General features: G+C 39.7%; 1 pseudogene; it reads right to left on the bottom strand.

Moving 5' to 3' along the window:
* Window positions 1-8,456: 8,456 nt before the first annotated feature.
* Window positions 8,457-23,499, bottom strand: LOC143304407 (RRP12-like protein; annotated as a pseudogene).
* Window positions 23,500-24,777: the final 1,278 nt, after the last annotated feature.

The following is a 24,777-nucleotide window of genomic DNA, read 5'->3' as shown; positions in this document are numbered from 1 at the left end:
GGTCTTTCTTTTTGGCTCAGAAGGTGTGATAGATTTATCCATTCAATAAAATAATAATTATTATGATTCTACCTCTGAGTATAGAAATAACAACATTTATTTTATTGTTCATTATTTTTATCGTTATGCGTGCGTATCAAATAAATTACGTTTCATAGTATTTAGCAACTTTATTCTCTAAACATTTTTTTTTTAATTCGCATTTTCCAAAATGTACCAGATTTACAACTGAGTTCGGCTCTATGTTCAATACATTCACTGGCAGTTTACTTCTCCACTTCGAGTCGCCACTCTCATATGTCACTAGTTCATAGTTTTACCAGTACGCCGCCGACAAGGTGGCAGCAACCGGGAACCAAACTCGTGTCACGTAAAATAAGAAAAGGAAATCTCAGATGAAAAGAAAAATAAAATATAAAAAAATAAAAAGAGAATTTATTTTTGAACACGTGGTTTATACTAATTACGATTTGGTTCTGAACTCCAGCCGTGACTTTCCAAGATTGAAGCTCTTACAATTTGCTCATTAAGCACTTCGGCGATATAAATTGTCGCCGAGTGCCGCCACATCTTTATCTCCATCATCAGTCCATCGGGGTTTGTCTGATCGCGCCAACGAAGGTTTTTGAAAAATTTGCGAGGAATTGTATTTGCTACAAAATATTGGGATCGCTATGAACCGATTTCCTGCATGTAATGGTACAAAAGTTATTTCGTTAATCTTAAATATAGCAATTTTATAATATTTGATAGTGTTCAAAAAGCTAATGATTTTAGAGGAGCAATCATGTTGTAGTTTTCGATCGTGAATTGGCTGGGTTTGTTTACAAAGCGTAATTCCTATCCCGTGAATTTAAGGCAACTAAGAGTATTATTACTAGTATTATTTTAGAGTATTATTATTAGTATTATTATTAGCAGTATCCTGAAAAAAGTACGTTTTCAATCGGTCACCATCTATCTTTTTCTTAACATTGTCAATAGAAATAAAGTAATAAGAAGTTTTCACATCGTTGATTCTGTAGGGTTCTAACCATTCAATATCCAACTTATCTCTTTTATGGCCGTTGTGAATTAAAACAAAGTCTCCTTTCCTAAACACGGCCTGAGTTTTAACAATCTTTCTCTCTTAGTCTCGCTTTTATCGTTGCTTATTCTGAATGAGCGTTTTGCGAGTTGTTTCCCAATATTTATTCAACTATTTCTGCCAAAGTGAGTACATACCATAGGTAAGTGTGGGGAATTTGGATATTGCGGAAGGTAAGTTAGCTTTTCGCCCAAAGGTCAATTCAAAGGGAGAGAATCCTGTTCCTTCATGTTTCGCGGTGTTGTACCCTAAACAAATGAAATTAAGTACTTCATCCCATTCTTTGTCATTGTCGTGTAATGCAGTACGAATTAAATCTTTAACTGAGGCATGCGTTCTTTCGAGGGATCCGTTACTTTGTGGGTGAAATGAAGTTGTTTTGATGTGTTTGATTTTAAAAGCTTCTTCAAATTTCGTCATTAAATCGCTAACAAAATTTTGTCCCTGGTCTGTTAGGATCGTCTTTGATGCCGAAAATACGTAAATATAGTGTTCAGTGAGCGCGTTAATTATGGATTCAGTTCGCTGCGTTTTAAGGGGGACTAATATCAGATATTTCGTAAGTTCATCGTGAATTGAAAGTATGTATTGGTTTCCGCGTTTGGTTTTCATCGCGTTTGGTTTGGTCATCATCGGTCCTATGATGTCCATAGCGATTTTGTCGTTAGGGTTAAGTGGCGTGTCTGAGACTTGTGGGGATTCTTTGGGTCTGATACGTGGTAGTTTCTCCTTTTGACATGTGTCGCATGTTTTCACAAAGTTTTCTACTCTTTCTAAAAGTCCGGAAATTTTGAATTTATCCTTGATCCGTTGATACGTTTTCTGTATCCCTAAATGTCCTACGGTGTCGTTGTGGTTTTCATTTATTGCTTGTATTATTTCGTTTTCGTCTAGTTTTAAGATGGGATTAGGTGCATAAGTAATTTTCTTGTACGTGTCGTTAAAATATATTAGCATGAGTTTAATCTGTGTTTTCTCTAATTCAGTGAAATCGTTATTTCCTTTGCCGACTTTTGTTGTATCTTTAAGAATTTTGTAAAGTCTTCTGATCCAAAGTGTCTCGTCGTATTCTCCTAAATCGTTTCGAGATAATTGGTAAAATGTTGGCAACCGGACAAATATGAATTCGTAAAACCCAAACTAGAATACTTAGGCCATGTAGGTAGTTTCATCCGAAGGAGTTAAACCAAACCCCAAGAAATTAGACGCTGTAAAAAACTTTCGATTACCCCGTAATGCCACGGACATGAAATTGTTACGTTTTATTTGGATCGTTTTGGTTGTGTTGCCGTTAATTTTTGAATTCAGGTTAAATTGTAGTATTGTCTGTTGTTTAATGCGATTTGAAATTAAACTCCACGTTTCGGCTAACCTGCTACGCGCAGGAGTACTGGCACGGGAGAGGATTAAGGTTGATGAAAATAAATGTCCGCTTAATCCTATTATATTATTAGACAAATATTCTTCACAAAAGAAATGTTTATTCGTATTCTAATTGGATATTGACAGAATTGTCGTTGAAATTTCGAATACTCGGAGTTACAATCGTTCGCAATACGTTTTCACTCTTATTAATTACAAGATTTTAATTTCGATAGATTTTCGATAGTTTACAAATTGACAAATACAAACACGTCGATTAACAAGACTAACAAGAGCTGGGAACTAATGAAACAAAGAACTAAAAGTTAAAGAACTAAAGGACTAAAGAACTTAAGAACTGGGAGCAAAAACTAAGTGCTAAAAGAACTAAAAGCTGAAAAGCTAAGGAACTAAAGAATTGAAAGGCAAAGGAACTGAGAAATTAAGAGCTAAAGGAATTGAGAATTAATCACTATGAACAAGAAATTACTTGCCAAGAAATGGGGAACTGATCGCCAAGAACCAAGGAATTAATCACCAAGAACTGAGGAACTAATCACACAAAACTGAGGAATTAACTACTCTGAGCTAAGGAATTATTTTCTCTCTCTTCTATGTCGCTACACTTATTTATATTTATCTACCGTGGAGGGGTCGTCATGTGACGGGTTATTCCGTGGGGGTTGTGAGGCTCGAATTTGGTTGCTATACAAATTGTTAAAATTTATTTAAATTTCAAATTGGAATGCTCACTCGCGCTATTGGTAGTTTTAGTCTATGTTACGGCGCGTGCGCAGCACGGGACGTGACAATACCACACTCCCATACTTATCTTCATCCCATGCTGATTAAAAACTACTTCCATTATATTCCCCCTATCTCATAACATAATTAAATTAATAATATAAATTAATTTGCCCACATATCTCATTAAAATAGAACCATCTGTAAACTCATACTATAAGATCGTGATACTACTCATTATATTATTCATCCATCTATATAATTAATATAAAACTTCGAGTCATGCCTTATAAAATCATTCTAGTATACTTCCAGTCATACCATATAAACTCATTGTTCCTTTCTATTGCTATATACTTAGGCCATGTAGGCCATACCTCCTCCCTTGCACTAACCCATCGAATTAGGCTCCTATTAATAATTATAATTATCTATTACCTTTGATTATCCAACGTAACCAATGGACGATATTTGTTTTTAGGAGGGATCATCAAAATAATGTCGATCAGCCCGCTGTCTAAACAACTCAACTCAAAATTTCCCTGCGCCTTGTAGATCACAAATTTATTACTACATACATATATATGTCGGAGAGGTGACAGCTATAGGGTTGTGGGCGTTTGATAAATCTTCATTGGAACTGGCCATCGTCGCGGTATAACAAACATCGTCGCGGTTTGCTAACACAAGTATGGATAGTACAGGCTTGACAATCAACCGTGGCGGTTGGACACTCGCGATACTAGTGATATTGGTCTTAGGTTCAATAACGAATCCGCGGCCAACGGGAGGATAGATCAACTTGCACAATACACTACCTCAAGCATGTAACACTCACGAACCGTAAGGCGTTACTCCTCGTCGATGAGATCGCAAAAAGAATGAATCTCCGTCCCGATGATGCCACCGAGGAAAACTATGATGGGGTGTGTCTAAGGACGCGAGGTTATCGGATTCGTCGAGGACAACCTTCGTTCAGAAAGTAAGGGAAATTGGCGTTGTTGCTAATTGGTCAATTTCTATATCGGTGGTTAGAAATGCTAGCCGCCCTTTAGAGAAAGTAGGAGACGTCGTTTGTTGAAAAATAGGTCTCCTCCTACGAGGAGATTCTCGTAGTTGGGACAAAGACTGTTTGTCTGTTTGAAGGACTTTAGTTAGCTAAATCTTAAGATTTATAACGGGCCCTCAGGCTAGCTGAACATGTACTGCGGAGACGCATCGACATCTGGCAATCATCTTACTCGAAGAATAGGGTCTGCGTGTGGCGAGCTACGGGACAGAGAGAGTTGGAATGTTTACTGTCGAGTGTTACAACTATTTCCTTTTTAAAGAGAGCCATAGAGTTACTCCATACCTTTGTTAGACAAAGCGTTCATTCCGTGACCGCGGCTACGTTTGGCGACTAACTGTCGCCCCGAGCCCAAGTTTATTATCACACATCGCAAACAAGTACAATGATAGCAAACCGCTTAATTACAATACTACGGATTCTCCGAAGTTCCAGAGGGAAGGTCTCCGGTGTCCTCTCATCTCCGACATATAAATTAACAATAGACTCACGTGCAATCAGCAAACAATACGTTGAAGAGTTAGGCGGATTACAAAATCGTATCAATAACCAAAAACAACTCGCAAAACACTTGAAAGCGTTAACACATACCTGGAGCACACGAGGTTTACTCAACATCATAGGTTCCGTATCGAAAAGTCTGTTCAGATGATGAGATCTTACGCTCATAAACAAGGATATGGACAAACTATTCGATGATAATAATAAAATCAAGACCATAATAGCTAATCAAACAGCACTTATTAGAAAAATTATAAACTCAGAAAACCTAAACTACTTAGAGAAATCATATAGTTATATATTAAAACTACAACAACAGGCAAATATCGACAGATTTATGCTTAAGATGATCATGAAAGTCGACACCGCGATGCAAACTTTACACTTCCAATTAGATGAAATACTTAACGTCATGATATTAGGCAAACAAGGAATAATTAGTCCACAAATACTCGACCCCGATGAATTCATAGAAAATTACGCCAAGGCAATAGGTAGCCAGATGTACAACCCCGCGATTTCTGCCAAAACCGAACACTTTCAATTCATACTCGACATCAGTGATCTTAAAATCTTCACAATAGATTACAAAATATTTTTCAAAATCATAGTACCTTTAGTCTCTAACACAGAATGGAACATATTACAGATATATCCTATCCCGAGTAAAAGAAATGGAGTATTTTTGGCTCCAGTAGTCGAACATCAGATATATTTAATCTCAGGTCTTTCATTTATAAACGCTGATATCGAGCATTTCAACAAACTTTGTAAGAATCGAGCCGGAACCACTATATGCAAACAAACACTACCAATCCATGACAAAAACTCAAGAACCGATTGTCGCAGCGAAATAATAAACTTCAAACCACACATTGAACATTGTCAAACAACTGTACTTAAGATTGAAGACATTAGCTTTATACCGCTCAAAACTAGCAACTGTTACATTGCGATACCAGCAAATCCGATAGAAATAGACACAATTTGTCAAACGAAACATACCTTACAAAAACTTGACAAGCCTTCCATCATAAGAGCCAACACTTCTTGCGATATATTCTACAAAGACGAACACACGCGTAAGGGCGAAACAACAAACGAAGTCAAATACGAAATCGAAACAAAAACCCTAGCGGTCAAAACAAACGATAGTTTCACTCATCTGTTAGATAAACTCGAGCGAGCACCGAAGATAATAGATAATTTACAAGGCTATAAAACAACGATCGATAAAATAGGCGACGAGATAGAAACTCTTAATTTCGAACATAGAATAAAAAATATACAGTATTGGGGACTAACCACGCTCCAGATATTAGGGTACATAGCATTAGGCATACTAGGTATATATGGATTAAACAAAATAGGGATATTCAAATGCATCAGGAAATGTATACCGAACAAATTATGTATCAATCTATTTTGCTGCCGAAATGAAACCGTAATCAACAGCCACGATGCGACAGTCCCACCAGTATCACTCACCCTGGCCTCAACACCCAACATCTATATTCCAACCAACACATACCACTTAGATGAAGAGGAGGAATCAGCTGTAATTTTCAAGCCACGTCAAGTTCGATTCCACAAAAGTCATCTGAAGAAAACTTCTGAAGAGACCAAGTTCAATCTAAGAAGGGGGAATGTCACAGGTGAAATTCGGGCAAGCCATATGATAAACCAAAATTCCGAGCGCCTTATCACGTGTGACCGTCCGGTCAGCATCCGTTCTCAGCCGCCTGGTTGGCATTCGGTCACTCCAGTCGTTCTCCGAAATACATGATAAGTACAAGCAAAGCCTTCTCCCACTGCAACGAATAAAAGAATATAAATGCTCCCTTCAAAATCATCCAGTCAGTCTAAAAAATTCTTAACTAACCCAAGTATCGAAAGTGTATCATCGCGAACCGAAAATAATATTGTACAAATTGAGTAAAAATAAAAAGAACTCGATCTCCTGCTCGGAAGTTGACAAGTGTCTTATTTTTATCTTAATTTTACGCGACACGAGCGTGGATTCAGCGCAGCACACACTGGAGTACTGCCTGGCGTGGGCGCGGCCGCGCCACGACTTCTTCGCTGAATTCGGATGGGATCTCTCGCTGCCGACGATCCTCCAGGCATTAGTTAGCGAGGTTGGTAAGCGAGAGAAGGAGATGGACCGTGACCTCCTTCTGTGAGCAAGTTATGCTTCGAAAAGAGGTTGCGGAGAGGGTGAGAGTGCGGACTCTCACCCTGAGAGGATTGACCGGCGAGGGCGCGGCAGATGCCATGGACGCGCTTCGGTGAGGCGCGCTAGTTCCACCGCACCCCCCTATGGGGTGCAAACTTAGGCGCTGGCAACTCAGCGCCCCGGGGCCGCAAAGCAGCCCGGCGACTCCGGCGACGAGGCGCGGTGTGAGAATGGCCACACACCACTCCATTAAGCCGTGGTATTCGGCGGGGGGGGGGTGTATCGCTCACACCGGTTCCCGGGCCCTTTTCGATCGCAGCCGGGACGGTCATCGTGGAGGTTTTAGTCGGTTGGCGTCCGGCACTACCAAGCCGCTTTTTCCCAGAAGCGACTTGGTGTCCGTGCGGACTTCCTCCACGTTAATAAAAAAAGCCCCCCAAAGTGCTTGTGTGGCACAGCATTCTTCACTCCCACCGGTACCAAGGATGAACTCCTCCTCCAAGTCGGTGGGGCCTTTTTTTGCGCGAGGAGAGGAAAATGAATTTAAGCATACCCAGTGACTCGCGACACCAGGTTATGTGGGACTCCAGATGACATCGTCATACCCACTAAAAACCCCTCCTCTTTCCTCTGATTTGTTAGACACAGACAACCCCAGCAGAGCCGATCAGCATTCATCAGGGTTGTCCTCAACCGTGTCGCGGCGTATTATCGTCGCGTACTGGTGGTGCCCCTCCTATTCGCTGACTCCATTGCCTTCTCCATATCCCTTCTATATCTCATTATGCCCTTACAGAACTCTCTGAACTTCCTCCAGTATTTATCCCTGGTAACTACAGTGTCCACCAAGTTGTCCACGCTTACCCAAGAAGTTTTCGAACTCGATTCTTCTATTGATCCATTTAGGGCACGCGAATAAGACATGCTCGGCGTCGTCATTCGGGTCTCCACAGTCCCAACACTGCGTGTCGACCTCCTTACCGATCCTCTTACGGTAGCTGTTGAAGATGCCGTGTCGCGTGATCGATGTCTCATCTATTCCTGGCGAATATGATCGCATTACTTATTAATCTCCTGGTCACATTATCCTCATTATACATGCTCCATTCCGCCTGCCACTCCGTTGAGGCCTTCTTCTTTACTTCTTCCAAATCTTCTTTCTTTTCCGCATGCCTCTCAATCACCTCCTCTCCAACAGCTGAGGTCTTATAGATCTTCTTTCTCTCATATATCCCCATCAACATTCGCACTTTAATGTAGATCGGTAAGTTCCCGGTCAATACAGAAAGCGCGGTGTGGGATACTGTGCGGTAGGCCGTGGATGTGATGCACAGGGCAGTTCGTTGAGCCCTTTTTATGATCTTCTTGTCTTTCTCATACTTCATCGCATCAGCCCACACAGGCGCACCGTACATTATTATGGATTCCCACACGCTGTAATATAGCCTTCTTGCCAAACCAGGCGGGCCCTTAATATTCGGTAGGATTCCTCGTAATGCTCCTATTTGATGCCCGCTTTATGGCACAATGTGCTTGCCAAATTTCCTATTCGTGTCAATCATGACGCCAAGATATTTCGTGGCCTCTACCGTGTTGATAGCCATGCCGTCCACATTCAGGCCGATAACTTTGGGCGCCCTCATGCCCGTAATGAGGATTATTTCCGTCTTCTCCTTAGCCAGCGTCAAACCCACTCTTGCACACCCATCGCACACTGTTCTCATGATCTCCCTTACTATTCCGCTAACGCCTCCGTTTTTCTTCACGGCATATGCGATTGCCATGTCATCTGCAAACGCGACCGCCTTAAACATTACCCTGTTATCTAGCCTTTCCAACAACCGATCGTAGACTATGTTCCATAGGAAAGGCCCCAGCACAAATCCTTGCGGAACTCCAGCCGCAACCAGGTACTCCACCGTACCAAACTGGTTGCTGACGATTATCCTCCTGTCCGTCAGGTAATTTTTTACCAGTCTAATGATCTTGCAAGGCAGCTACCTCCTGGTCAGTTCGTCAACAATGCTGTTCCAACTAAGGGTGTTGAATGCATTCTTGATGTCCAACGCAATCATCAAGCATACCATCCTTTTCTTCTTGCAGGTGTCCGCGAATTTAATCACCTGTGTGATCGCGTCCACCGTACTCCTTCTTCTCCTGAACCCATATTGTCCCCTATGAAATGGGTCCACTCCCATACATCTTTCGATAATCAACTTGAGACACTTCTCCCACACTTTGCATAGTTCGATAAAATAATGAAAAGATATCTGAATAGAACTCTGGTCAACCCGACTTTATTCCTTCGTAATAGGGGCTTACACCTAGCCGACCATACGTTCTCTACGCCACATGGCGACGCAGCGAAGCACATCTCATGCGCGTGCGCGTGCTTTCTAGCGCTTCAACGGGCAAGATGGCATCAAATGCCTCCCACGTGCATATATTAATTAAGTATTACGCATCGCGCGACCGTAAAGTGTCGCGGCCCTACGAGTGCAAACATCTAACAAACAAATGTGCCGCGTCGTGCGTGATCGTATACGGCGTCAATTACCAATTACCAATTGATAATTTCCCGATTACCAATTGATAATCGTTGACAACTTTTACTAACTTGCATCGGCCATATCGACGCGTGACAGTGCGTCTATTCTCATGCCATTTTAATCCTCCATCGTTCATTGTATGCAACGAAGAAACATACGAAGAAGTACTTACGCTATCCGCCTAACCACTCGCAACTCGGCCGCGCGTGGCATGTCCCTCTCCTCCGTCAATGTCTACAAACGGCGCACCATCTCACATCCCCCGGTATCTCATCTCTAATTACTGGTATTATGCCCCCACACGTTAACTCCTAATAATTTCTTACAATTTCTTATGAGCAGTAAGCAGTAAGTACCCGGCTTCCTCGCCAACTGATATACCCACTTGATTCATTCTCATTTTATTATCATAGGTATCAATCCTGTGTCAACGCCGTTAGCCGCGCTGGAAACACTCGTTCCCGGCCGATCACGAAAGTTAAGCAGCAGCGGTCACGGAGCGGTCTAGGATGGGTGACCGCTCCGTGAGGCGTTGACGAAAAAAGGAAGGAGGCGCACCGAAGCCAATTTTTCCGGGACCATCCAAGGAGCACGAGGCAGGCAGAAGCCCCCGGGACACAGGACTACCCTGGGAAAACACCGATGGATCTGATATTTCTTATAGTCGGGTGGCGGCTGGCCGGTGCCCGCGACACTAGCCAGTTCGCCGATCCGGTGCGGAAATTTCGGAGAAGTTGGTGGCCCCCACGGAGTCCTGTGAGCATCCCGACGGATCTGATATTCTCTCATAGACGGATGGCAGCTGGCGGTGTCCGCGGCACCTGCCAGTGCGCCGATCCGGTGCGGAGAATTTTCGGAGAAGTTAGTGGGCCCCACGCCTGCCAGGACCACGTCGAACCAGGAAGAGGCGTCAGGGGACGGGGTCCCAAGATGACGCAGCAGGAGCGAGGCGCTGGGGGGCGTGGTTCCCCCCCAGCGGTCCAAGAAGAGCAGGACGCCTCCCTTCGACAAAGAAGGAGAGATAGACGCCCGGGGGCAACCGGAGTAATTCGGGAGAGATCCCGGGTGCATCTCGACTCAGGCGTCAGGACAGGCCACCGTGGAGGTTTTAGCCGGTAAGAATCCGGCACTACCCAGCGCCCTCTCCCCGGAGGGGCGCGGGGTGCCTATGAAGGTTTCCTCCACGAAAAAAAAAAAAAAAAAAGGTATCAATCCTGTGTCGCGTAAAATTAAGATAAAAATAAGACACTTGTCAATTTCCGAACAGGAGATCGAGTTCTTTTTATTTTTACTCAATTTGTACAATATTATTTTCGGTTCGCGATGATACACTTTCGATACTTGGGTTAGTTAAGAATTTTTTAGACTGACTGGATGATTTTGAAGGGAGCATTTATATTCTTTTATTCGTTGCAGTGGGAGAAGGCTTTGCTTGTACTTATCATGTATTTCGGAGAACGACTGGAGTGACCGAATGCCAACCAGGCGGCTGAGAACGGATGCTGACCGGACGGTCACACGTGATAAGGCGCTCGGAATTTTGGTTTATCATATGGCTTGCCCGAATTTCACCTGTGACATTCCCCCTTCTTAGATTGAACTTGGTCTCTTCAGAAGTTTTCTTCAGATGACTTTTGTGGAATCGAACTTGACGTGGCTTGAAAATTACAGCTGATTCCTCCTCTTCATCTAAGTGGTATGTGTTGGTTGGAATATAGATGTTGGGTGTTGAGGCCAGGGTGAGTGATACTGGTGGGACTGTCGCATCGTGGCTGTTGATTACGGTTTCATTTCGGCAGCAAAATAGATTGATACATAATTTGTTCGGTATACATTTCCTGATGCATTTGAATATCCCTATTTTGTTTAATCCATATATACCTAGTATGCCTAATGCTATGTACCCTAATATCTGGAGCGTGGTTAGTCCCCAATACTGTATATTTTTTATTCTATGTTCGAAATTAAGAGTTTCTATCTCGTCGCCTATTTTATCGATCGTTGTTTTATAGCCTTGTAAATTATCTATTATCTTCGGTGCTCGCTCGAGTTTATCTAACAGATGAGTGAAACTATCGTTTGTTTTGACCGCTAGGGTTTTTGTTTCGATTTCGTATTTGACTTCGTTTGTTGTTTCGCCCTTACGCGTGTGTTCGTCTTTGTAGAATATATCGCAAGAAGTGTTGGCTCTTATGATGGAAGGCTTGTCAAGTTTTTGTAAGGTATGTTTCGTTTGACAAATTGTGTCTATTTCTATCGGATTTGCTGGTATCGCAATGTAACAGTTGCTAGTTTTGAGCGGTATAAAGCTAATGTCTTCAATCTTAAGTACAGTTGTTTGACAATGTTCAATGTGTGGTTTGAAGTTTATTATTTCGCTGCGACAATCGGTTCTTGAGTTTTTGTCATGGATTGGTAGTGTTTGTTTGCATATAGTGGTTCCGGCTCGATTCTTACAAAGTTTGTTGAAATGCTCGATATCAGCGTTTATAAATGAAAGACCTGAGATTAAATATATCTGATGTTCGACTACTGGAGCCAAAAATACTCCATTTCTTTTACTCGGGATAGGATATATCTGTAATATGTTCCATTCTGTGTTAGAGACTAAAGGTACTATGATTTTGAAAAATATTTTGTAATCTATTGTGAAGATTTTAAGATCACTGATGTCGAGTATGAATTGAAAGTGTTCGGTTTTGGCAGAAATCGCGGGGTTGTACATCTGGCTACCTATTGCCTTGGCGTAATTTTCTATGAATTCATCGGGGTCGAGTATTTGTGGACTAATTATTCCTTGTTTGCCTAATATCATGACGTTAAGTATTTCATCTAATTGGAAGTGTAAAGTTTGCATCGCGGTGTCGACTTTCATGATCATCTTAAGCATAAATCTATCGATATTTGTCTGTTGTTGTAGTTTTAATATATAACTATATGATTTCTCTAAGTAGTTTAGGTTTTCTGAGTTTATAATTTTTCTAATAAGTGCTGTTTGATTAGCTATTATGGTCTTGATTTTATTATTATCATTATTATTATCATTTATTATTATCATATTGTTTATGATCGTAAGATCGTCATCGTCGAGATTTCCGAACAGACTTTTCGATACGGAACCTATGATGTTGAGTAAACCTCGTGTGCTTCAGGTATGTGTTAACGCTTTCAAGTGTTTTGCGAGTTGTTTTAGGTTATTGATACGATTTTGTAATCCGCCTAATTCTTCAACGTATTGTTTGCTGATTACACGTGAGTCTATTGTTAATTTATATGATTCTATTGTGCTTATCTGTTCGTATATGTCGCTAGTGTCTAATCCTACTATTGGCAGTATCTCTGTATAAATATCCTTTTCCTCTGTTTTCTACGAATACAGAGTTTCCTTCTAATGGCGTAATATTTATTTGCGCGGATACTATTCCGGCAAAGAGGATCGTCGACCTGGAAAGTAAGGTTTTAAACGATTACCGTGTATCTTTTTGTCTTGAATCAGACAGTATGGAGTACATACTTTATCAATCGTGTATGGTCCTAACCATTCCGCATCAAGTTTATGCCTTTTATGATCGTTATGTATTAAAACGGAGACTCCTTCTTTGAAAACTGATTGAGGTTTTATAATTTTACGTTTTTTATCGCGCTGATATCGCTGTTTACTTTTAATCAATGTTTCGCGAGCGTTTCGGAGTCTAGAGTCCCATTCCTTTTTGCGGAACGTGACTTCGTCTGCGTATGTGCGTTGGGGATTCTTGGATATTGTGGAGGGAAGATTGGCTTGGTGTCCGAATGTGAGTCCGAATGGCGTGTAACCAGTGGAGTCGTGTATCATTGTATTATATGCAAGGCATACAAAGTTAAGTTGATCGTCCCATTCTTCATCCGAATTTCGCTGTATCGATTTTAACATGTCTGTTACTACTGCGTGTGTCCGTTCTAAAGATCCGTTACTTTGTGGGTGCAAGGATGTCGTTTTGATATGTTTGATTTTAAACGCGTCTTCGTACTGTTGCATTAAACTAGATATAAAATTCTGTCCGCGGTCAGTTAATATCTTTTTTGGAGCGGAAAGATGTAAATGTAACGATTGAGGAGTGCGTTCCAAATTGTTTCCGTTTGCTGAGTTTTTAGTGGTACGAGTATTAAGTATTTTGTCAGTTCGTCATGTATGGATAGATTGTACTGATTGCCTTTCTTCGTCTTTTTCAGTGGGCCTAATAAGTCCATATCAATTTTATCGTTTGGTTCGAGGAGTGTGTCGGTGATACAAGGTTCTTCGCGCGGTCTGATACGTGTAGTTTTAGATGTTTGGTAGGTGTCGCATGATTCTATATGTTGTTGTATGCGTTTCATCAAATCTGGTACTCTGTGCCGTTCACGAATGCGGTCGTATGTCTTTTGTATACCGGGGTATCCTACTAAATGGTGATTTTCTTTTAATAATTCGTCTATTTCTTCGGCGCTATATGTTTGGATTGGTTCCCATGCAAAATTTAATTCTTTTACTGTGCCGTTCAGGAATAATAAAATTCGTTTGATCGCGTTCTTCTCGGTTTCTGTGAAACTGTCGTCGCCTATACCTATCTTCTAGTTTGTATGAATAATTTCGCTTAATTTAGTTAACCATTCGACTCTGTCGTAATTTCCAAGCTCTGTTTTGGATAATTGATAGAAAGATTTACGGTTCGGAGTCATTTTGAGAATTTTGGGTAACGCGTCGGTAGATTTTTCCCAATCGTGAAACTTTTTGTCGAGTTCTATGTTCAAGTTTTCGCGTCGACTGGTCAGAATATGTATTCTAGATAGTGTGTCGGCTGCAGTGTTATTTTTTCCTTTCGTATATTCTATGTCGTATTCGTATTCTTCTAGTTTCAATCGCCATCTCATCAAGCGTGATGAGGGGTCTTTGCAATTCTGTAGCCATTTTAGTGCTTGGTGATCGGTTCGGATGAGGAATTTCCGCCCTAACAGATATTGTCGGAGGCGTTTCATGGCCCATACTATTGCTAAAAGTTCTTTTTCTGTGGTGGAATAATTTCGTTCCGGTGGGTTTAGAGTTCGCGAGATATAACAACATGGATGTCCGTCCTGTGATAAGATTGCACCTATACCTTCGTTACTGGCGTCAGTCATTAATGTGAATGGTTTCGCAAAGTCTGGGAATTTTAGTACGGGTGATGAACAGAGTTTGTCTTTTAATGTCTGGAATGCTTTCTGGGTTTTATCTGTCCAATGAAATGGTGTCTCCTTTTTTGTAAGTTCGGTCAATGGTTTCGCGATTTTAGAAAAGCTTCTGATGAACTTGCGGTAATAACCTGCTAGTCCTAAGAACGATTTGATGTCTGTGGGATTACGTGGCTGTTTGAAATTGCTAACGGCTTCTAATTTTTGGGGATTTGGCTTTACACATTCGGCGGTTACTATATGTCCGAGATATTCTAATTCTGGTTTGAGAAATTCGCATTTGTCCGGCTGTATTTTGAGTCTGAGTTCGCGTAGGCGTTGCAATACTATCGCGAGGTTGCTATTGTGCTCTTCAATCGACTGTCCGAATATTATAATGTCGTCTAAATATACGAAGCAATGTTTATTTATGAGTCCTCTTAGCGCGGTATCCATCATGCGTTGAGATGTTGCAGGTGCATTCTTTAAACCGAATGGCATTCTATTGTAATGGTAGTGTCCTTGTGGTGTGGAGCATGCTGTGTATTTCTTAGAGTCTGTGTCCATTGGGATTTGATGGAATCCGGAGGATAAATCGAGGGCTGAGAAAAATTTTGCGTTGCCTAGTTGGGATAGTATGTCGTCTATGTCAGGTAATGGATATGCGTCCTGGTCAGTTAGTTCGTTTATTTTTCAGAAGTCTATTACAATTCGCCATTTCTGTTTCCCTGAGGCGTCAGCCTTTTTTGGTACTACCCAGACTGGTGAATTGTAAGGAGAATCAGATGGTTCTATGATGTTCTTTTGTAGCATTTCGTCCATTTATCGTTTGATTTCTTCTTTATGGCATTCAGGCGGTCGGTAAGATTTTGTGTTAATGATTTTATTTTCTTTTAACGTTATTGTGTGTTTAGCAAGGTTAGTGTATGGTAATAAGTCGGTCTCTAGATTGAATACGTCGAGGTAAAACAGCAATATCTTTTCGATTGGTTCACGGTGAGTTTTCTTTGTATGCGAAAGTCTGACTAAATCTTTAAACGTGGAGACTTGATCGTACGTGTTTGAATTTTCGATAAAATTAGTCATTTTGACTGGACACTCACCACCATTGATAAAGCATGTCGTTGTCGGTTTTCCTTCCAGGTAGACTGTTTTTGACACTGCTTGTTTTGGAGGTACGTCGTTTTCCTGTTGCAATAAAAGTATATTATTGTCACGTTATAATTGTTGATTTGAGAGTTCAAATTTGGATTTAGATAGGGCTGGTAAACCGAGTATGCTGTCTTCTATAATTGGAAAGTTGTCTTCTACCACAAAGAATTCTAGAGGTTTGCCAAATAGTTTTATCAAAGCGTGTTCGTTAGTTTTAAATTTAGAGTGTCCCATCGAGAATTTTCGTTCTTTTGTATTCTTGGTCGTAATAGGCATCTTCGCTTGAGTATATTAATTCCTGCTCCGCTGTCAATGAGGAATTTATATCGTTGTCCGTCGGATCGTAAAAGTACTGTGGGTAGTCTTCCTGTTGTGGCGTTAATTCGTAAGTCTGGTATATTGGTTTCTCTATTTCTTCCTTGCTTGTCTCGAGATTGTGGACTGCTGGTGGTCTCGGAAATTGGCTGGGTATTCGAAAATTTCTACATTAACTGGAGACATGTCCGATCTGATTGCATTTGAAGCATTTTAATTGTGTACTTTGGGCAAGTGGTATTTGTTCAGTTTGTCGGAAGCTTCTTGGCATTGGACTGGGTGTTGGAGTTGGTTTTCTAATGATTGAATAGGGATTATTGGTTGTTAGTCGTCGCTGCTCGTGGAGTCGTAATCGTTCCATTGGTTTTGGTCGTCGATTTCGATCTTCCCTGAAGATGCGCTCGATGTCGGTGGCTTTCTTTACGACTTCAAGGATATTGTATGGTGGATTGGCGAGTAGTAATTGTCCTATTTCGCTTTTCAGGCCTCGAATAAAATCGATTACGGAGTCTCTTAAAATCCTGTCGTTCATAGCTCGTCTAGTAATTTCGTCACAGTATTCGTTCGTTATACTGTATTGTAGCTTATTGAGTGCTCTGCGGAACCTGATGATATAACTTTGCACACTTTCGTCGTGACGCTGTCTCGTTTCGCGTAGCTGGTCTTGTTGTTCTCTAACAGTATCTTGGGTGGCTACGTTTCGTCGTAGGGCATCGTACAGGTGTCCGTATTCGTTTATTGGTATATTGCGGATAGCCATTGCGGCTTTACCCGCGATTTTCCCGATTTTGATCATTTTTAGTAGTAGCGTGGGTTCGCTACACATGGCTCGCAATTCACGTACTTCCGATATCGTCTTCGCCGTTTAATTGCGGAATACATGCTTATAATAAATAAGAATACAAAGCACTTAAACTATCTCATTCACTTATAGTAAATAAGAATACAAAACACTTAGCAGTAATCAATCTGTTTCGACCATTCGCGGGGAGACGCGATCGCGAGGAAGCACGTCAACGGGAGTCGTAAATTCCCATTACGATTGGATAATCGACGCCACGAAATGATCGATCCCCTGATTTCGTTTGCGATAATAGGGGTGGTTAAATTGATTTTACACTGAATTAACGAATACAATTAATGTTTATTCCAACAACTTTTTGACTAGAAATGTACAATTAATTCGATTGATAGCTAGAGTAACGAGGTGTTGTACGCGACGCACGCTTAGATGTTGAAGGTTCAAAAAAACGTATAAAGACTAACTTTCTGTAACGATGATGCAGCGGAGGACACTTGCGATGGGTGCGTCTAATGATGCGAGAAAAGATGATTTGTTAAGACCAAGTTCTTGTTGGGAGAGTGAGGGAAGGACTTCTCTGGTAATAGGTTAATTTTCTGGATTGGTGGTGGAAGAGTGGAGGAAGGGTGTTAACCGTCCCGAGAGAAAGTTGCTAGTGTAAAACATCGTATATGAGAAAGACGAACTTTTCCTATCTTTCCGTAGTAAACAATAACCTTTAGACAGTGACTTAGTGCAGATGTTTGGTTCGGTCTGAAGGACCTTAGAAGTTCCTCTAAGATTTATGATCGGCTCTTAAGACTATTGAAGGTACGCAGTGAAGGCGTGCGGACATCTGGTTGCCATCCTGTCCGCGGTGTGTGGCCTGTTCTAGAAAGAATGTCGCACGACGTAACACAATCGTTGTAAAAAACCCATCACGTATTAAATAGCTACCAGCTAACCTTATAAGGCACCATTTCATATTAACTTAATAAAAGTAAGGTAGCAACCTATCCCCATAATACTCGTTTTTACCTCTTTCAGGTATCGCCACCTCCTTCGCAGTATACACTCTGCTTCACAGAAACAGTTGAGTTCCACTCAATTACTTATGATATAAAAATACAAACCACTTAACGTAGCCATCTTTATAAGTACAAGTCACTTAATCTAGAGAAGTAAATTATTATTAATATACATAGCTACACAGTCTAGGCTAGAGGAATCCATCTCAATGTCAATTTAATATAATTATTAAAAATTTACTATAGGTTATATATTACTATTATACCTTGATACTTCAATGTGGATCCACTCCTTACGCTAACGTTATCATAACTATCGCTATATTTACGTTTTTTATCCATTGCTTGCGACATGGCTACAGACTGAACATCATCTTCTGATCATGTAACATAAAAATTCATTGGCTTCGTTCACTTGTTTCTTTGAATTACTTTACATTTTTCTACAATTCCTAACCCCAATCTAACCCCAATTCGTCTTCTGAATAATCGTCTTCTGAATCACTGTGCAACAAAAGCGCAGATTTCTTCTTTCTCTTGGGTTCTGGTTCATTATCTTTCTCATTATCTACTGTGATAGTAAGACGGCCATCAGACGTAATCTTAAATTCACGATCTTTCCGTTTTATAGCTGCTATTTTTGAATTAATAGCGATTATAGGTTGCGTTGCTAAAAAAGTATTTTGTAAATCTAATTCCAACTTCGACTAATCGAATTTTGAAAAATATCTAGACTTACTTGATATATTTCGAGCAGCCGCAGGATCAACGAGATCAACGATCTCTTCATTCTCATGAATCCAGGCTTCCTTTCGCGATGTTCTTTTCTTCCTTTTCTTTGACTCTTCATTGCCCATATCTTCGTCGAACTCATCATCGCTATCCGCCAATATTTCTTCTATACTGAATTTTGATAAAGATTGTAGAGTTGTTTCGGTTTAAGAAAAATTCCGTTTAAAGGAAAATACAAAGTTACCTTTTAGGTTTTCTCTTTGCATTGAATTCAGCATCCTCGTCATTTTCTTGTTTTTTCAATTTCCTCAATTCTTTTTTCTTTTTCTTCGCTTCTTCTGCCTTATTCATATTTTTTAATCTCTTACGTAACATCGCATTGGAAGCTGGAATCATGCCAAAAATTGTTTCCATTCCGTATTCTCTTATTAACTGTACCAGAATATCGTATTTTTTGTCTGAAATGCGTATGGCAGTCATCATTCATTGCACATAAAGCGCCTATCTGCAAATTCACTTATTCGTTTTTTTATTGAGATATACGGGATTTTGTTACTACCTGTTATTATTATTAATTAAACGCCTTTGTTACTAACCAACAATTTTAAATTCGAAGCAGCAATATGAGATGGCATCACAGTAATATATATTTTGATATATGACAATGCAGCTTCTGCAATTTCTCTTGTCAGACTTGCAATTTATTTTTATACGAAATATTTATTTTGACTTTAGTTTGAAATAAACTGTACCGTTGTAATGATAAGTGATAGAAGAAAGTGCCAGCAAGGATGCGGTACAATACTTTTGTATATTTTCTATCGCACCACTCAAACCAACCATGAGCATATTAACATAATCTTTAAGATGTGTAGGATTTCCTAAAAATTTCTCGGCAATAATGTTTAAAAGTTGATATGCAGAAGTTCAACATTTCGCATTTAACTCTTTTAAACTCTTTATTGCTTCGGGCACAATGGCTTCGAAGAACTTAGTTTTCTCAAGTTGTGGATGAATTTTTATGAGATGAATTAAGCATCTTAATCGTAATCTTAATTAAAAAATGAGTAAGGCTTATTTGTTAAAATTTTCATAAGAAATTGATATTATAGAACAACGTTTGTAAAATTAGCACATACTCCTCTGCTTGGCTTTGCGACTTCAGTAGCAGAGGATTATTATTATTAATAATTTTTGTATCTCGCGTCTGTATTGAACTACAAACTCTTTACACGTTTCCTTCTCACTGCCACATATCTCTTCTAAAAACCCGAAAGAACATACAAATAAAAAATAATTTTTGTTTTTGCAGAAAAGATAGTTAAAATATTTAATTCCAAATATATTAAAAAGTTACCTATACGCTTTCTTCTGTTCCTTGGTTTTAGAAATTTCTTTAAGAAGTGGTACACACATATCGTAAAACGTCCTTAATCTATTAATGTCAGTATGATTAATAAATAATCTTATTATATCGTGAATACTTTCTTTGAAAAAATCGTCAATATCAGGTTCTTTCAACTTAAATAATGCACGATCGAATAATTCGTGTACCAATTCTTTATCCGTAATTGTAAGATACACCTGTAATTGTACAAAATATTAGTTAATCTCTTTAAAGAAAATTACTCCTTCTATTCACAAATTACTCTTATTGTATCAAACGTGGCGAAGCGTTGTCCTTCTTCGTCAGTTCCAAGTGGCTTAGTAGTGTATAGATTTAAAAACAATGGTAAATAATTCTTTGCAAATCTAGCTAGTTCGTGTATATCTTCTTTTTTGTCGTCTTCGACTGCTTTCGTTATTAATCTTTGTAAGGCAGACGTTATCGACGTCCTTAAATTCTTTCTTTCATTTAAATTTGTTCCTAACAGTTTAAATATATTCTAAACAAGATAAAAGTTATCTCATGGATACTTGATACTATATCTTTTATATTTATCTCTGTTATATACCTTGAAATTATCTTTCATATCAGTAGCGTTGTTGCATATACTTGGTAAAATAGCCCAGACTTGGTAAACGAGAAATTCGTAAGTTTTCCTGCGTACAGGTGTTCGGTTGCTTTTTTTCTAAAATTGAGTATAATTATCATTCAAAATATCAATATAAGATAATTTATACTCTTATAATAAAGATAGATTACAATACTTACTCGCACAATGCAACGATAGGTAGCAATGCTTCCGTGAAGAAAGTATGTGACCCACTTAGCACACAATCTTTCAATAATGGTAGTAGCCAAGTTATTTTTAAATTAATCGCATTGTCTGATACCTATAGAATAGAGATTTATATTACTGTAATTATAAAATAAAGTTTTTTTTCTAAGCATAATCCGGTTCATATAGAATTACTTGCCTTCAATGGAATCAAATTTAATACTGTCTCCGGTCCTAGCACTCTTATCGCAGCCCCAATAGCGTACTCAGCGTCATTTTTCCACGCAAAATTGTAAGAATCACGTTACTCAGCAAGACTTTTTAATATCTCTATTAATTGCGGACTTCTCGCTTTACCAGTTGCCTGTAATAAAAGGAAACGTTGAAATGTACAACATTGACAAATGGGTAAGAAGCAGAAAATCGATATTACCTGAAACAGTAGGGCTATTAAATGAAGAATATGATACCAAGCTTCCAAATATTGATAACCTAATGCTTGATGGATCATAAAAGTTATCTGATTGATAGTGTCCTTATATCTAAAAGTATGATATAAATGATGAAATATAAATTATAGATACGAAAAATAATAATTAAATCTAATCTTACGTTTTCATTGATTCTTCGGTTTCACATATTTTACCGACACAATTCCGTAATAAAATTTTTATCGTGTGCGAAGAACCAGATATAACTTCCGATTTGTTATTTTATGAAATAAAATTATAGTTGTTATTTCGTGCAAGCGTTGCCAGGGTCACCTTGCTACTGTTGCATTGAAAAATCTGACCCAAATCTAAACCCAATACATTGATGATACTCGCTCTTAATTGAGTTATAACAGATACTTTTCGCAGCCTCGTATATGCAGTTGCGCTCGGGCTGCTTCGAGTTTTCTCATAGTTATAAAGTTATAAACATTTACTCGCATTTTTCTTCTTTTTTCTAAAGATAAAAATGAATCAATTCAATGCGTATCTTCGATTTAAATCAAAATTCATGGTATCATTATTTACCTTTTGTTTAATGCTGCTCTTGACAAAGGTACATAAGCATATGGATTTGGTTTTCCTTTCCTTTTAACATCACCTCCAGCCTTTGATGCTTTATATTCCGCTCCTGGTATACATTCTGTTCTTGATTTTTTCAATGGTCGATGTATTCCAGACCCTCCTGCTACGGATACCAAAATTGTTATTAAACAACAGACCAAAATTTACTATAGGTTATATATTACTATTATACCTCGATACTTTAATGTGGATCCACTCCTTACGCTGACGTTATTATAACTATCGTTATATTTACGTTTTTTATCCATTGCTTGCGACATGGCTACAGACTGAACATCATCTTCTGATCATGTAACATAAAAATTCATTGGCTTCGTTCACTTGTTTCTTTGAATTACTTTACATTTTTCTTGTCACGTCCCGCGCTGCGCACGCGCCGTAACGTAGGCTAAAACTATCAATAGCGCGAGTGAGCGTTCCAATTTGAAATTTAAATAAATTTTAACAATTTGTATAAACCAAATTCGAACCTCACAACCCCCACGGAATAACCCGTCACATGACAACCCCCCCACGGTAGACCTAAATATAAATAAGCGTAGCGGCATAGAAGAAGCGGTAATAATTCCTTAGTTTTAGAGTAGTTAATTCCTCAGTTTTGTGTGATTAGTTCCTCAGTTCTTGATGATTAATTCCTTGGTTCTTGGCGATTAGTTCTCATTTCCTGGCAAGTAATTTCTTGTTCATAGCGATTAATTTTTAATTCCTCTAGCTCTTAATTTCTCAATTCCTTTGTTTTTTTTAATTCTTCAGTTCCTTAGTTTTCAGCTCTTAATTCCTTTAGCTCTTAGATCTTGCTCTCAGCTTTTAGATTCTCTAGTCCTTTAGTTCTTTAGCTTTTAGTTCTTTGTTTTATTAGTTTCCAATTCTTGTTAGTCTTGTTAATCGACGTGTTTGTATTTGTCAATTTGTAAACTATCGAAAATCTATCGAAATTAAAATCTTGTAATTAATAAGAGCGAAACGTATTGCGAACGATTGTAACTCCGAGCATTCGAAATTTCAACGACTATTCTGTCAATATCCAATTAGAATACGAATAAACATTTTTTGTGAAGAATATTTGTCTAATAATATAGCAGGATTAAGCGAACATTTATTTTCACCAACTTTAATCCTCTCCCGTGCTAGCACTCCTGCGCATAGCAGGTTAGCCGAAACGTGGAGTTTAATTTCAAATCGCATTATATAACAGACAATACTACAATTTAGTCTAAATTCAAAAATTAACGGCAACTCAACCAAAACGAGCCAGGCAAAACGTAACATTCTACAATTCCTAACCCCAAATCTAACCCCAATTCTTACCACAATCGTCTTCTGAATCACTGCACAAAAGTGCAGATTTCTTCTTTCTCTTGCGTTCTGGTTCATCTTTTTCTACTGTGACAATAAGACGGCCATCAGACGTAGTCTTAAATTCACGATCTTTCCGCTTTATAGTTGCTATTTTTGAATTAATAGCGACTATAGGTTGCGTTGCTTAAAAATTATTTTGTACATCTAATTCCAACTTCGACTAATCGAATTGAGAAAAATAACTAGACTTACTTGATATATTTCGAGCAGCCGCAGGATCAACGAGATCAACGATCTCTTCATGCTCATGAATCCAGGCTTGCAGTCATTTTGGCAGTGTTATGGCACTGCCGTGTGAGGAGGGACTGAGCGTTTCGTCCCAGGACTACCGGTGGACTCGTCAGTAAGGCTATGCCCTGTAGTCTCTGCCTTAGACGTAGAGGGAGTCTAGCTAGGTGCGGTATTTGTATCATGCCTCCTATATTCGACCGCTAGCGAGATAGACAGACTCGTTGTCGTCGTAGCGGCCCTCTGGTGCCGACGGTTGGTACCCGGATCGTCCTAGAGGTGTTACGACCGTGTTGATGCCTCGACCTGTCGGCGTCCTGTTGGTACCGATCCGCCACAAATCCCTTGAACAGCATTATGTCTTTTTAAATTTTCCTTAAGGCGCTTCGTCTCCGCCGCAATATACTGATCTGTTCAGCGTGGGCCATGTGTTAGTTTAATAGATTGAGCGAGTTTATCTTGAAGAACTGGACGTTGGTCCGGGAATCGGTTGCCTTTCGTTATTGTGCGGCGTGGGGTCGCGCATATGCTTAGCGAGGGAGGAGTTCCTTTCCGATGGCTACTCGTGTGATTAGGTGATTAAGTCGATAAAATGTTGATTTCACGTGACACTGTATGGTCACTGGTAAGTGCACTTTTCAGTGGCACGTGATCCAGCTCGAAGGACCAGCGAGGACCAGCGAGGAGACGCGATCGCGAGGAAGCGCGTCAACGAGAGTCGTAAATTCTCATTACGATTATAAGAATCGACACCACGAACAGATCGATCCTCTTATTTCTTGTGGGATAATAGGGGTAATTGACGATATGGTATAATATAGCGATTGACAGGGTCATAAAATTCATATTTCCAATAACTTAATACACTAAATAGTTACACCTTTACGTATGATATTGTTACGACCGTTCGCGGAGAGACGCGGTCGCGAGGAAAATGCGTCAGCGAGAGGCGTAAATTCTCGCTACGATTCGGTTAATCGACGCCGCGAATTAGTCGTTCCCCTGTTTCGGTTAAGGTAACAGAGGTGATTGAATGAATATGACACAGTATAGTAAGTTATATTTCAGCGTTTATTCTAACAACTTATAACGAAGGCAATTACGCTGGTGCGTATGTACGAGATGAATGAGTGACTGATTTAGGAGTGTGTATACCCGGTTAAAGGATGTTGACCGTTCGAAGGATGTACAATCAGTGATGTTCGGAAACGATGCGGTGGCAAAGGAAAGCTAAGGATGGGTGTGTCTAGCGCACGGGACCATCGGATTTGTTGGTGATGATTTTAGTTAAGA

Source organism: Bombus vancouverensis, unplaced genomic scaffold (genome assembly GCF_051014615.1).
Source record: "Bombus vancouverensis nearcticus unplaced genomic scaffold, iyBomVanc1_principal scaffold0034, whole genome shotgun sequence".
Lineage (NCBI taxonomy): Eukaryota > Metazoa > Arthropoda > Insecta > Hymenoptera > Apidae > Bombus > Bombus vancouverensis.
Note: the sequence above shows the minus strand (reverse complement) of the source record. Positions and strands in the feature narration are given on the sequence as shown.